Genomic DNA, 13,548 nt, shown 5'->3' with positions numbered 1-13,548 from the left:
GAGTGATGGTGGCGGTTTGAACTTAAATGGGGAAAATATACCTTAGTGATAGCTTATCAAGGTGTGTTCGTACAAAAGGATACCATTTAGGGATCTGATCAAGAATCCACGATACACCAAACCATATGTCACAAATTACAGATGTCAACGACAAATAATAAGCATCATTGACCAGGTGGAGAAGTCTATAATGGAAAAATAATCCAAGAATCACAAGACGGAGAATGATTATCAATCTGTAGGGATTTATTTTTCTCAATGGTAGTGATAACTTCCTTGAAAGAGGCTGCATGTCGTTATCCATCCTGAAAGAGTGATCAAAGAAACCTCAAAAAAGGCCCAAGTAAATGAAGAAAAAAAGATTCCACAAACAAACAAGTTAATAATACAGTATACAATTGGCACTTCCAGGTATCATTTAAAATATCACTTTGTTTAACCTAGGCTTGTATGCAGAGCCTTCAACATTTAAAATTTTTAGAGGCATCATCTTAAAGAAAAAAAGTTAAGAAGGGAAATCAAGCATTGAGTAATGATGCTTTAGAAGTTTGGGCAGGAAAGGATCTATTTTGCTAGCAACACTTGCAGTGAGAACTGTAACTCAAAATCTTACAACAGTAAAACTTAACACAGCTTCTCACAAATGGACAAAAGTTTGTATTCAAGACTGCAAGCAAGTAACTTCTCGAGTCAGAACCATGGTTATCTAAAGACTTGTACACAAACATCAAAAATATGAAAATACGAGGGTCTGTGGAGGTCTTGCTCTTCCCTTCTTATCATCATTAATGAGCACAAATTGCCAGCGATAAGTCGACCACCAGTATTCATGACGGGTTAACTGTTAAGATTTAGACTTAAAGAGACAAATTAAGAAGAAGTTCAAAGATGGGAGAGAGGGGATTGAGATTAAAAAACAGAGAGAAAAGGGAAGGAAATTCTAGTATATTCTCATTGATAGATTGCCATAGCATTGGCATGACCTTTTAATACACTTAGGCCATAGAAACGGTTAGAATAACAGCTCAGCAAGAACAGCTGACAGAAATGCCTTAATAGCCTTAATGGAAAGTAGTAAAAACAATTATTTAACATCAAACAATACAATTAACTGCAGAATAGAATTAACTAACAGTATTAACCTTTTTTTTTCCTTTGGTACGTAACAATACCTCCCCCATAAGAACCTTCTTGGCCCCAAGAATGGTAAAAATTAGGAAACTGTTGGTGAATAGTGTCAGCATCCTCCCAAGTGGCATCAACTTCTGAATATCCCTCCCACTGAATGAGAAATTAGAACTTAGTGTGACTGCCAATTTGTGCATAACATGTATTCATGACTTTCAGAGGAAGAATCACCCACTCAACATCAACAATTAGAGGAAGTGTAGTAAGGACTGGAGTAGAAGGGTGCAACTACTTCTTAAGCAAGGACACATGAAAGAAATGGTGAATTTGCAAGCAATAGGCAGTTGAAGCTTATAAGCAACTTTCCCTACTCATTCCAACACCAGAAAAGGGTCATAGTATTTTGCTGCCAATTTGAGTGAAGTTCTGAATGCCACGGTAGTCTATCTATATGGTTGGAGTTTAAGAAAAACCATATCACTGACTGTAAATTCTCTATCAGAATGATGCTTGTCCGTCATATGCTTCATACGATTCTGATATGAAGCTAAATAAGCTTTCAAGTATGGATTCATTTGCTCACGATCACTGAGGAATGTTTCCACCGCTACCACATATATGGTAATTGAAGGAACCACTGGAAGTGAGGGTGCTTTTCCATATAATGCTTGATAGGGGCTCATCTTAATTGCACTATGAAAGCTGGTATTATACTAGTATTCCACTAAGCTCAACCAATCAGCTCAATTCGGAGTAAGAAAGCACATACTATGGAGATAATTCTCTAAACATTGGTTGAGTCAATCTGTCTATCCATCCGTTTATGGATGATAGGCACTGCTAAATTGCACCGTTGATAACATCCGGATATTATCTCTAGGGCGTAAATATAAATATCCATAAAAGGAAGGACCAATTGGTGAATAAATCCTTCACCACTAGAGAGGATCCGCCAGGTCAAGGCTATGGCATATGCTAGAAGCCAGATGCCATGAAGACTTTGCCATGTGGATACGCCTCATAAATACCATTCACCATAAAGGACCCATATGTACTTTTTTTGGTGATGGAAGTTTTATCATTATTAACAACACCAAAAATGGCAACCTTCAATGTGTACACGTATTATTATCCAAAAATGTGTCTCTTAATTTCAAATTCTTCTTGGTTTCACGAATAATCTCCACAAGAACATGAACCCCCACATATGTTAAAATCATATATTCATATTATATAACCTACAAATAACAAAATAAAGTAAAAGACAATACAATAGAAAAACTTGGTGCTCGAGTTACCTAGACTTATCCACTATCTTCAGTCATATTGTTACTAGATGAGCACGGGGGCAAGGAAACATGGATGAATAAGTCATGTTGTCCAACTATTGGACCTGATTTTATCAATTGACACATCGGAAAATTTGATCAAATAGCTAAAAACCTCTTCAAAATTGTTATTTGGAGCTATATACAAGACATTGATTAGACTCCCAAATCTTCCACAAAACATGGGGAGTGGTCGTGGAGGTTTGAACCTAAACGGGGAAAATATACCTTAGTGACAGCCGACCAATGTGTGTTCGTACAATAGGATACCATTTTAAGGAACTGATCAAGAATCCACGATATACCAAACTATATTTCACAAATTACAGATGTCATCGACAAACCATAAGCATCATTAACCGGGTGGAGAAGTCTATAATGGAAAAAGAATCTAAGAATCACACGACGGAGAATGATTATCAATCTGTAGGGATTTATTTTGCTTGATGGTAGTGATAACTTCCTTGAAAGGGGTTGTCTGCCCTTATCCATCCTAAAAGAGTGAACAAAGAAAGCTCAAAAAAGTCCCAATTAAATGAATAAAAATATATTAAAAATTATATAAAAATGCAACTTAACATATGTTCCTTTTGATTCTTTTTTGTAATTGATATATTAAATTTTTTGAATGAAATTGATATATTAAAACTTTTATTTTTAATGTATTTTAAACTAAAGAAAAAGAGACCACCCCTTTTAAAAAAAACTAGAAGAACCCATCAGACCTTAATATTATTGATAAATGAAAAGAATATGAGTAAAAATTAAAAAATAGACACCCCAAATAAGCAGAAAAAATATCGAAAATCAACTAAATCGATTGAAAATATGATTGCTCTTTAAAATGGTCTTTAATTCTACTTAATTCGACTTAAAACAAAAGTAAGCTATTCATTTTTTTATGGAAATCAGTTACTTTTTGTTTCTATGAATGTATATATGACTTGTATGGGTTTCTACACTCACTTATAATATGGAAATACATCATTTATAAATTATAATAGAGCTTAGCAGATTTCTCTAATTTGAATTCTAAGAGTTTGATACACATCAATGGCCGGAGGTTAGATTTTATTCTTTCGTATTATTTTCTTATTTAATGGTATACACAAATATCTAATAATTGTTATCAGAGTCGTTTAAACATTTGCATTGATGTATTTTTTTTTCTAGAATTTGAGGTTTAGAAACAAATATGAAGATTTGGTTTCCTATTTTTCGACATTTCCAGAGTCTTTTTTAGGAAAACTAAATTTTTAATCTAAACGAAATTAAATTTTGAGTAAAATAGTTTTTAAAATGTTAAAAACAAAGTTATATAACTCTAAATATAGCTGGTCTTTTACTAGGTTACAAATGGGTTATAATAACTCAGTTGGAGATTGAAGATGAAGTATTATAAAATTTAGCTCAATTTTATTTTATTTTACTATGTTATGTTTCATTTTGGGCTTTTATGTTTATGGCCCTATTTGAGTTTGGTTTTAATAACTATCTTATTAATTTTATATATATTTTCAAATCAAAATTTTTTGAGAACCGTTTATATTCAGACAATTAAAAAAAGATTAAGCTTTCTAAAAACCCAAGATTAAGCTATTAATGCTCATTAATGTCTTATATTTTTGGTAAGTGGAGGAGATTTTATATATACATATATATCCTTTTTTTTTCTCAATTTGCATTTATCTAAATAATTTGTTTGAATTTTATATTAATGTTGGATTATATTAAAGACACTTTTATTTTACATAAAATTCAATTAAATGCCTAGTAGTCCATATAATTTTAAATTAATTTGATATTAGCCACAACAATTCTAATTTATAAAAGTATACATTAAATTGTGTTTGGACCACATTTTATATAAGGATATTAATTGTAGTTAATATTCAATATAATAAATTTTGTCTCATGAACTTTTATTGTATCTGAATAATTAATCAGGATAAAATATCAAATTATGTTTCTAATTAGTCTAGATACATTAGAAATAGGAATGTAATGTGAAAGTTTTATCATACAGTTTAAACTTTTTTAAGTTAAAAGTTTGGCGCACATGTACCTTTTTTGTAAGTGATTTATGTTTTTTTATGTTTTACATTGATAAAACATATATTTATTTTAGGGTAAATAATTATAAAGTCCTTATATTTTTTTCTTAATGTACTAGTAGGTCCATCGTATTATTATAACGTCTTTAAGTTTTATTTTAATCAACCTTTTAGTCCTTCCATTTGTTTTTGTGGATGAAAGTTCAAAGTGTCCTTAGTTATTTACATAAAAAAAAAACTTATCTTTTTGTTTTAAATTTAATCTAAATAATTTTAATAAAATTTGTGAAGTATATATACAACAAAATTTATATAATTGTATATACTAATCATTAAAAATATATTTTTATTCTCTTAAATTTTTATTTTTTAATATAATGTCTTTAAACTAATATTAAGTATTAATAAAAAAAATTAAAAATCATATTTTTTTCTTCATTTATAAAATTTATTAAAGATAAATAAAGATTAATTTTTACAAATTTATATAGTTTTGCTCATATTTTGATAATTTTTGAAATATTTTTCATTTATTTTTTTAGTCAATAAATTTTAAGCTAATAAAGTTTAGGCTATTATATATTCTTTATTTGTGTTTTTAGTCAATAAAATTTAATAAATTAATTGCTTAGTATTGTAGAGATTATGTAGGAAAAAAGAAGAAAAAAACATAAAATACGAAAAATATATGTTTTATTATTAAAACATAGAGTAAAGGGATTTTGGTATTTTAAAATTTATTTGGTATAGTTTGACCGTTGACTCAAACATAAGGATTAAGGAGTTAATAAATGCAAAAATTGTGGAATTATATAATTATTTCTAAAAATAGAAAAACTGACTAGTATATTAAGTAAAAACTCAGGGACCTTATAATTATTTACCCTTTATTTTATTAGTCTCAATTTATTAAATCAACATGTATTATTTTTTAAATTATGTAAAAGGTTAGTTAGTTTGATGTAAGTTGTGTTGTTCCCAAATTAAATGGTGAAAAGGATATGATTTGGAAGGAAAGAATTCTCCTACATTTATTTGGGATGGATAAGCATGAACTATTCTATTAGGAAAAATGAAAACCTTTTTTTTTGAGGAGAAATGGTAATAAAACTAAATAAAATAAAATCCATTAATTAATATAATCCTAATACCTGTAATATTATTCTGAATCAACTCACTCAAATTCAATTGACAAAACTCAAAATAACAATAACTGCTACCGCCATTAACATTATACTATTACTTGAAGCTGTTACAGCCTGCGATCCAGACTTCGAATTAGTAGGAGCCGGAGAGTCGATATTAAAATCCATTTACTAATAAAATAGTCCATGCTTATCCATCCCAAATAAATGTAGGAGAATTCTTTCCTTCCAAATCATATACTTTTCACCATTTAATTTGGTAACAACACAACTTACATCAAACTAACTAAACATTTACATAATTTAAAAAATAATACATGTTGATTTAATAAATTGTGACTAATAAAATAACGGGTAAATAATTACAAGGTCCCTAAGTTTTTAAATTCAATTGACAAAACTCATAATAACAATAACTGCTACCGCCATTAACATTATACTATTACTTGAAGCTGTTACAGCCTGCGATCCAGACTTCGAATTAGTAGGAGCCGGAGAGTCGATATTAAAATCCATTTACTAATAAAATAGTCCATGCTTATCCATCCCAAATAAATGTTGGAGAATTCTTTCCTTCCAAATCATATACTTTTCACCATTTAATTTGGTAACAACACAACTTACATCAAACTAACTAAACATTTACATAATTTAAAAAATAATACATGTTGATTTAATAAATTGAGACTAATAAAATAACGGGTAAATAATTACAAGGTCCCTAAGTTTTTAAATTCAATTGACAAAACTCATAATAACAATAACTGCTACCGCCATTAACATTATACTATTACTTGAAGCTGTTACAGCCTGCGATCCAGACTTCGAATTAGTAGGAGCCGAAGAGTCGATATTAAAATCCATTTACTACTGCTAGCACTGCAAGTGAAACTGAAACTGCTGACAATTTAGGGACCTAGACAAAATAAACAATAATGGCACATTTAATATAAAATTTACTAATTAACGTGTAAAGGTTGTACAAGCCTTTTAATTTTTTTTGTTTTTTTTATCAATGAGCTTTAAGAAAGAATTAGGCCTTGATGTATGATTTTATAACTAACTATATTAACAAAAATTAACTTTCATATATACATATAACACTAAAGTAAAAAAATTGGGCCCCCTCCAACCCTGGGCCCTAGGCCGATGCACTCCGGGCCTAGGCCCAGGGGCGGCCCTAACGTCAGCATTTCCAAAGGTGTTAGAAGAAATTCATCCCTTAAAGGTGTAAAAAGCAGTACTCTCGTATGAATCGAGTTGAATATATTTTGAGTCGTCTCTATAGGTAGAATCGAACTTGACCAAGACTCGATGTTGAATCATTCGAGTCACGTTTTTTACCAAACTCTTTTATTTCTCATTTACCACTTGAAAATGCTCAATGTTTTATATTTTAGTATTTTTTTCCAATCTTTGTAATTAAATTCTCTTTACTTTTGAATTTATCACAATACATATTAAGTTGAATTGACTGAAAAAAAAGTAGCATTTTAATAGTTAAAAAAACAAAAAAAAAATCATATATGTAATATGATTTTTTTAAAAGTGATACATATTTTATTTTCCATAATATTATGTATTTGAATCGAATCTTGAATCTTACGATTCGATTTGATTTACGAGTCACGATTCACAAAATTGGAATTTCGATTCACGAGTTGAATTTTAATTTGACAACTATATGATCGCATCCAATTTGTGATTGGCGCCCGAAAAGTCAAAATCTATACATAACATTTTCTCCTCTTATGTCTCAATCTCTTTCTTCACTTAATTATTTACCCTTACATTTAAATATACTGGCTATTTTTCTTTCGAAGGTTTCCTTTTAGCTCTTTAATCAATTTATGAGTTGAAGAAGCAAGAGGAAGAAAAACTATTTTCTCAAACTAAAAGAGAAGAAGAATAAGAAGAAGAAGAAAAGGAGATCAACTTAGATGAGATTCTAAATCAAATTTAATCGAATTTACAAAGAACTCTCACATTCAGATATGGAAATCATATCTCAAGTCTTCGCCTTCCTTTCCTTTGCATATGCTTGTTGATTTCTTTTTTATTTTCACCTTTTTAAGACTCTTCTGATTCGCACACGATGAAGGACTGGTTTGGATAATTATTAAAACATAGAGTAAAGGGATTTTGGCATTTTAAAATTTATTTGCTATAGTTTGACCGTTGACTCAAACATAAGGGTTACGGAGTTAATAAATGCAAAAATTGTGGGATTATATAATTATTTCTAAAAATAGAAAAACTAACTAGTGTATTAAGTAAAAACTCAGGGACCTTATAATTATTTACCCTTTATTTTATTAGTCTCAATTTATTAAATCAACATGTATTATTTTTTAAATTATGTAAATGGTTAGTTACTTTGATGCAAGTTGTGTTGTTCCCAAATTAAATGGTGAAAAGTATATGATTTGGAAGGAAAGAATTCTCCTACATTTATTTGGGATGGATAAGCATCGACTATTCTGTTAGGAAACAGGAAAATCTTTTTTTTTTGGAGGAGAAATGGTAATAACTAAAGAAAATAAAATCCATGAATTAATATAATCCTAATACCTGCAATATTATTCTGAATCAACTCACTCAAACTCAATTGACAAAACTCATAATAACAATAACTGCAACTGTCATTAACATCATACTACTTGAAGCTGTTACAGCCTGCGATCCAGACTTCGAATTAGTAGGAGCCGGAGAGTCGATATTAAAATCCATTTACTACTGCTAGCACTGCAAGTGAAACTGAAACTGCTGACAACTTAGGGACCTAGACAAAATAAACAATAATGGCACATTTAATATAAAATTTACTAATTAATGTGTAAAGGTTGGACAAGTCTTAATTTTTTTTTTTTGTTTGTTTTTGTTTATCAATGAGCTTTAAGAAAGAATTAGGAATTGATGTATGATTTTATAACTAACTATATTAACAAAAATTAACTTTCATATATACATATAACACTAAAGAAAAAATTCCGGCCCCCTCCAAACCTGGGCCCTAGGCCGATGCACTCCGGGCCTAGGCCCAGGGGCGGCCCTGACGTCAGCATTTCCAAAGGTGTTAAAAGAAATTCATCCCTTAAAGGTGTAAAAAGCAGTACTTATTTTGCACTGAGAAAACCAGAAGGATCGATTTCAGGAAATATGTAACCACATGTTTTTTCTTTTTTGTAATTTTTACCCTTCATTTTATTTCTATCTATTCATGGCCTTCTTTTCATATTTTATCTAATCTTCTAATAATCGTCATTGAAGTTTGATATATATTTCAAAAAGATCATTAACTTTATTCTTTCAATAAAATGATTTAACTTCATATTAATTTTAATAAAATCATTCTAGCCATTTTTATCAAACTCGTATGTATCAAGTTGAATATATTTTGAGTCGTCTCTATAGGTAGAATTGAACTTGACCAAGACTCGATGTTGAATAATTCGAGTCACGTTTTTTACCGAACTCTTTTATTTCTCATTTTCCACTTGGAAATGCTCAGTGTTTTATATTTTAGTGTTTTTTTTTCCACTCTTTGTAATTAAATTCTCTTTACTTTTCAATTTATCACAATACATATTAAGTTGAATTGACTAAAAAAAAAAAGTAGCATTTTAATAGTTAAAAAACAAAAAAAAAAAAATCATATATGTAATATGATTTTTTTAAAAGTGATACATATTTTATTTTCCATAATATTATGCATTTGAATCGAATCTTGAATCTTACGATTCGATTTGATTTACGAGTCACGATTCACAAAATTGGAATTTCGATTCATGAGTTGAATTTTAATTTGACAACTATATGATCACATCCAATTTGTTAGTTTAGGCATTCCTTGTGAATATCCTTTGTTTATATCGTTTATACTTGTTTATATATAATTCTTTATAACTTCTATACTTGTTCATATCTTTTGTGTTTGTTCTATATACTTTTACTTATCAACTTTTGTGCTAGAACTTCACTTTTTCTCAGCATTCTCTAATCAATGAATTGGCAAGAAAGAGTCGAGTGGCAAGCTCAAAAGTTTACTATCCCATCAAGACAATACATTCATGCCCTGGAGAATGAGGCTCCCAATCCCTCCATGGCCGACTTAAATGAGAAAATGGATATCTTGATGACGAAACTGAGCCTCAACACCAATGAAAGTGTAAGTTTTGTGGGTAATCACCAAAGGTATAACTCTAGCCCCAATTCTTACAGCTTTTATGGTAGTGATTGGAGGAGACCTCAACACTCAAATCTGTCCTACGGGAACCCTAACATGTTGAGGCCTCCAAATAGGTTTGTTAATGAGCACAGGGAAAACGAATTGGGAATGTTCCCTTACGAACAAGCAAGCCAAGTTCCTCCACAACCCTTTAGCTCACGAGATGAGGTGCTGTCCCTTTTGAAAGGAATATCAGCCCGAGTTACAATCAACGAGGAGGTTTGCAAGGACTTGAGCAACCAATTGGCTCAAATAAACCATGAGATGCAAGAGCAATCCCAAGATGCTCTCCCAGGCATAAAGGAAAACATAGAAATCCCACAAAGGGAATCAGCTCAAGCCATCTCCTTGAGGAATGACAAAAAGGTAGAACCAAGTCCACTATCACATGCATCACTCGAGGTAAGTGAGGAACCGGAAGCGGTAAGCAACCCCGGTTCAAAATCTGAAATTCTAAATCATGTGATGGAGATAAAAGATCAAATCAAAACTTGTGTATCTCAACTACCTTTCCCTCAAAAATTAGAAAAGTTTAGGTTTGCTTCATGCTCACAAGTTTTCATTCTCTTCCTACCAAGAGAATCCAAAAGGGAGCAAACCAAACTTTTTCATAATATGTTTAAATTCGACCTCCTGCTTTCATTAAACTTATTAAAGGCGCTTAATCCGTTTTGTAGGTACGGGTTATTTCTCAAGGAGTTCGAGTTCCTAACGCGAGTAGAAGCTTACACCTAGGAAGGAACTCCATGTCGAGCTAACCGACTATAAAGTAGCGCTTCTTGGGAGGCAACCCAAGTTTGGATTAAACTTTTTCTAGGTTTGTTTTTCTTTTTAATTCAATTATAGATTTCTGTTTTTAACTTTGGTTAGTAAGTTGTCTTCTCCACCCTAACTCTTTACACTCGTACTTCATAATTTGTGATGCAATGTTGGAACTTATTGCATATTTTTAGTGTGAGGAGGAGGGGTAGACAAACTTACAAAAAAAATTGTATAAATTTTTAATTTTTGTTGCGTCGTGTCTAGTTTAGTTTAGCATTTTCGGGTTTTATTTAGGTTTTGCATGTTTAGGACCTAAAACCGTGAACCTCCTTCGAATCTAAACTTCGTTATTTGTCCTTGAGGGCTGAAAGCCGAATCTAAGATTGCATGACAACTAGTTTAGGCGTAGGACACAACTCTTGTATCTGTAAAAGCATGAGCTAAAGTTTGCTTTTAGACCCTACTTTTGAAGAAATGCTAAAATCATTACTTAGGTAGATAACTTAAGAATTGAAGGCATGTGACATTAAATTTGAGTTTGGGGAAAACTAGTAAACACAAAATTGAAACCCAAAGAATTGTGAGTTGAATTTGAGCCTAAGAGCGAACATCAAAAAGCTCTTTTTCTTGACATTTTTGTGTGAATGCTTTGACTTGTGGAAGATTACAGATTTTGCACCTAATACTGTGTTGAACCTACATGCAATGGTTTGAGATGATAAACGATGAATCAGCCTCATTAGAATTAACCCTTTTCTTTACCTTATTTTTTTTTCTTTTTCATCAACTCTAGGAAGCCCCTTTGAGCCGACATTTTTGTAGTTTGTAGATTTTTCTTTCGTTCTAACCCATTTTTGCAAACCACAACTTGGTTCGCTATTTAACCTTTGTTTTTGCAAAGCTCGAAATTGAGCCTTTGCTTTCCTCTAGTGCTTTACCTTTGTTTATGGCATTTCAGTAGCAAGCCAAAAGGCTAAGAAGTGAATGAGCATCACTACCCCAAAAAGAAAAAGAGAAAAACAGAAACAGAAAAAGAAAAGAAAAGAGACGAACAAAAGGGGAAAAACTTCATTCCCCAGTTCCTAAAAATCAAAAACGTCTCAAGAAAACATCCCAAAAGAAAAAAAATTATATAAATATAAGGGATGAATAAAAAGCTCACTCACTTCGTATTTGCTAAAGCCATTTTAACTTTGTTTTTGTAGCGCTAGAACTTTTAACCCTTGTTGTACCTTTAACCCTCTAACCACATTACAACCCCAATTAGAGGCTGTTTTTGATATCATCGGAGTCATATAGCATAGTAGAGGAACTCGGATGAACGTGCAAAATCAACGTAATCCTAAGCAAGAACATAAGCCGAGAGTAAACACTTTAGCCACCAAAATTGTGTGAATGAGTGAACTACCTATGGTGAGGTGTTTTACCTAGCGATCCCCTTAAACTCGTTTAATTGAACATGTGTCCATTTGCTTAAAACTATGACCCATGATAATTGAAATGCAGCTTTTGGATATCGTGTCTCTACTTTGTATTTCCGAACGCATGTAATTACAGATGCTCGAAATTGTGTCAAGCACCTAGTCAAACTGGGAAGTTTTCTAGCTTGCTTGTGATGGCGGGTTTAGTTTTTTAGTTTACTTGGGGACAAGTAAAGTTTTAAGTGCGAGGAGGTTTGATAGGGGTCAAAAACCCCTATCTTTGGGTACGGTTTTAGGACGGTTTTTAGAGTTATTCGGTTAATAAGCGAGCAATTCTTGCATTTAAATGCTTTTGTGTGAGTTAGTTAGGAATTGAAAACATTCTATTTACTTTTCGCCATTTAGGCTCGTTTTGTAATCAATTTAGGCAAATACGGCCGAAATAGCATGCGTATTAGAATTCCGTTATCTTTTGAAGCTAATTGGTCCGTCAAAAGTCGCACCAAACGAAGCGTTTGCTCAAAATAAGCGATTGACGGATCAATTTGGCTTTTTGGACTAATGTTTTCCGGAGTTTTTATGCGTATGCAGGTGTGAAGTCGGACGAAAAAGGTCGCGGAACTCATCGAGCTTGGATCGAGCACGCTTCGGGCGAAAACGCTCGGCGAGCAGGGCCCCACGGGCCATTTCTGCTTGCCGAGCAGGCCCCTAGAGGCCTGCTCGCCGAGCAGGCATAGCCTGCTCGGCGAGCAGAGCAGGCCCCTGGTGGCCTGCTCGCCGAGCAGGCTATGCCTGCTCGCCGAGCAGGGTGCTGCTCGGCACGAGCAATCTTCCCTGCTCGGCGAGCAGCCCTACGGGAATTGGTCAAAAAGACCAATTCCGCCCCCACGAAGCCACGTTCGGCCCCACATCTTCCTACACCAACTAGGACATGAAAATAGGTCAAAACGAGGCCCGAGACGCGTCTATAAATAGGATTTTTCAATTGTAATTAGATATCTTTCGTTTTTGTAAATTATTTTAGCTTTCCCCTTGTAATTCCTCTCCATCTTCTCCATCTTCCTCAACCTCCATTGAAGCTCCTTCAAAGCTTTCTACCGAGGAATTACCAAGGTCCGTCCTTAAGATTAAGTCGCCGGCTGCAGAGTAAACAGGTTCCCTGAAAGGGATTTTTGTATCTCCTTTTATCTTTCCTTGTTTGTACTCTTTGATACAGTTGCCGAACTTGACTTATTGTATCTTGTGACAATTATCTTCGCCTTTAATAATAATTTAGCTCTTGTTTTGTTCTATGATTATTTGTCTAACCTCTGTCTTACGCTTTATTCAATTGGTTTAACTCATTCAAAAGCCCCAAAATCTAGTAGGCACATATTGCGAGCTGAATCTGACCTAGTCAGAGCCTAGGAGATTGACGACCTCTTAGTTGATTAAGCGCCAATTTACTGAGCCTTAGACCTAGTTTCGGCCTTAGGGAATCAC

This window comes from Euphorbia lathyris, chromosome 8 (genome assembly GCF_963576675.1).
Source record: "Euphorbia lathyris chromosome 8, ddEupLath1.1, whole genome shotgun sequence".
In the NCBI taxonomy this organism is placed as follows: Eukaryota; Viridiplantae; Streptophyta; class Magnoliopsida; order Malpighiales; family Euphorbiaceae; genus Euphorbia; species Euphorbia lathyris.
Note: the sequence above shows the minus strand (reverse complement) of the source record.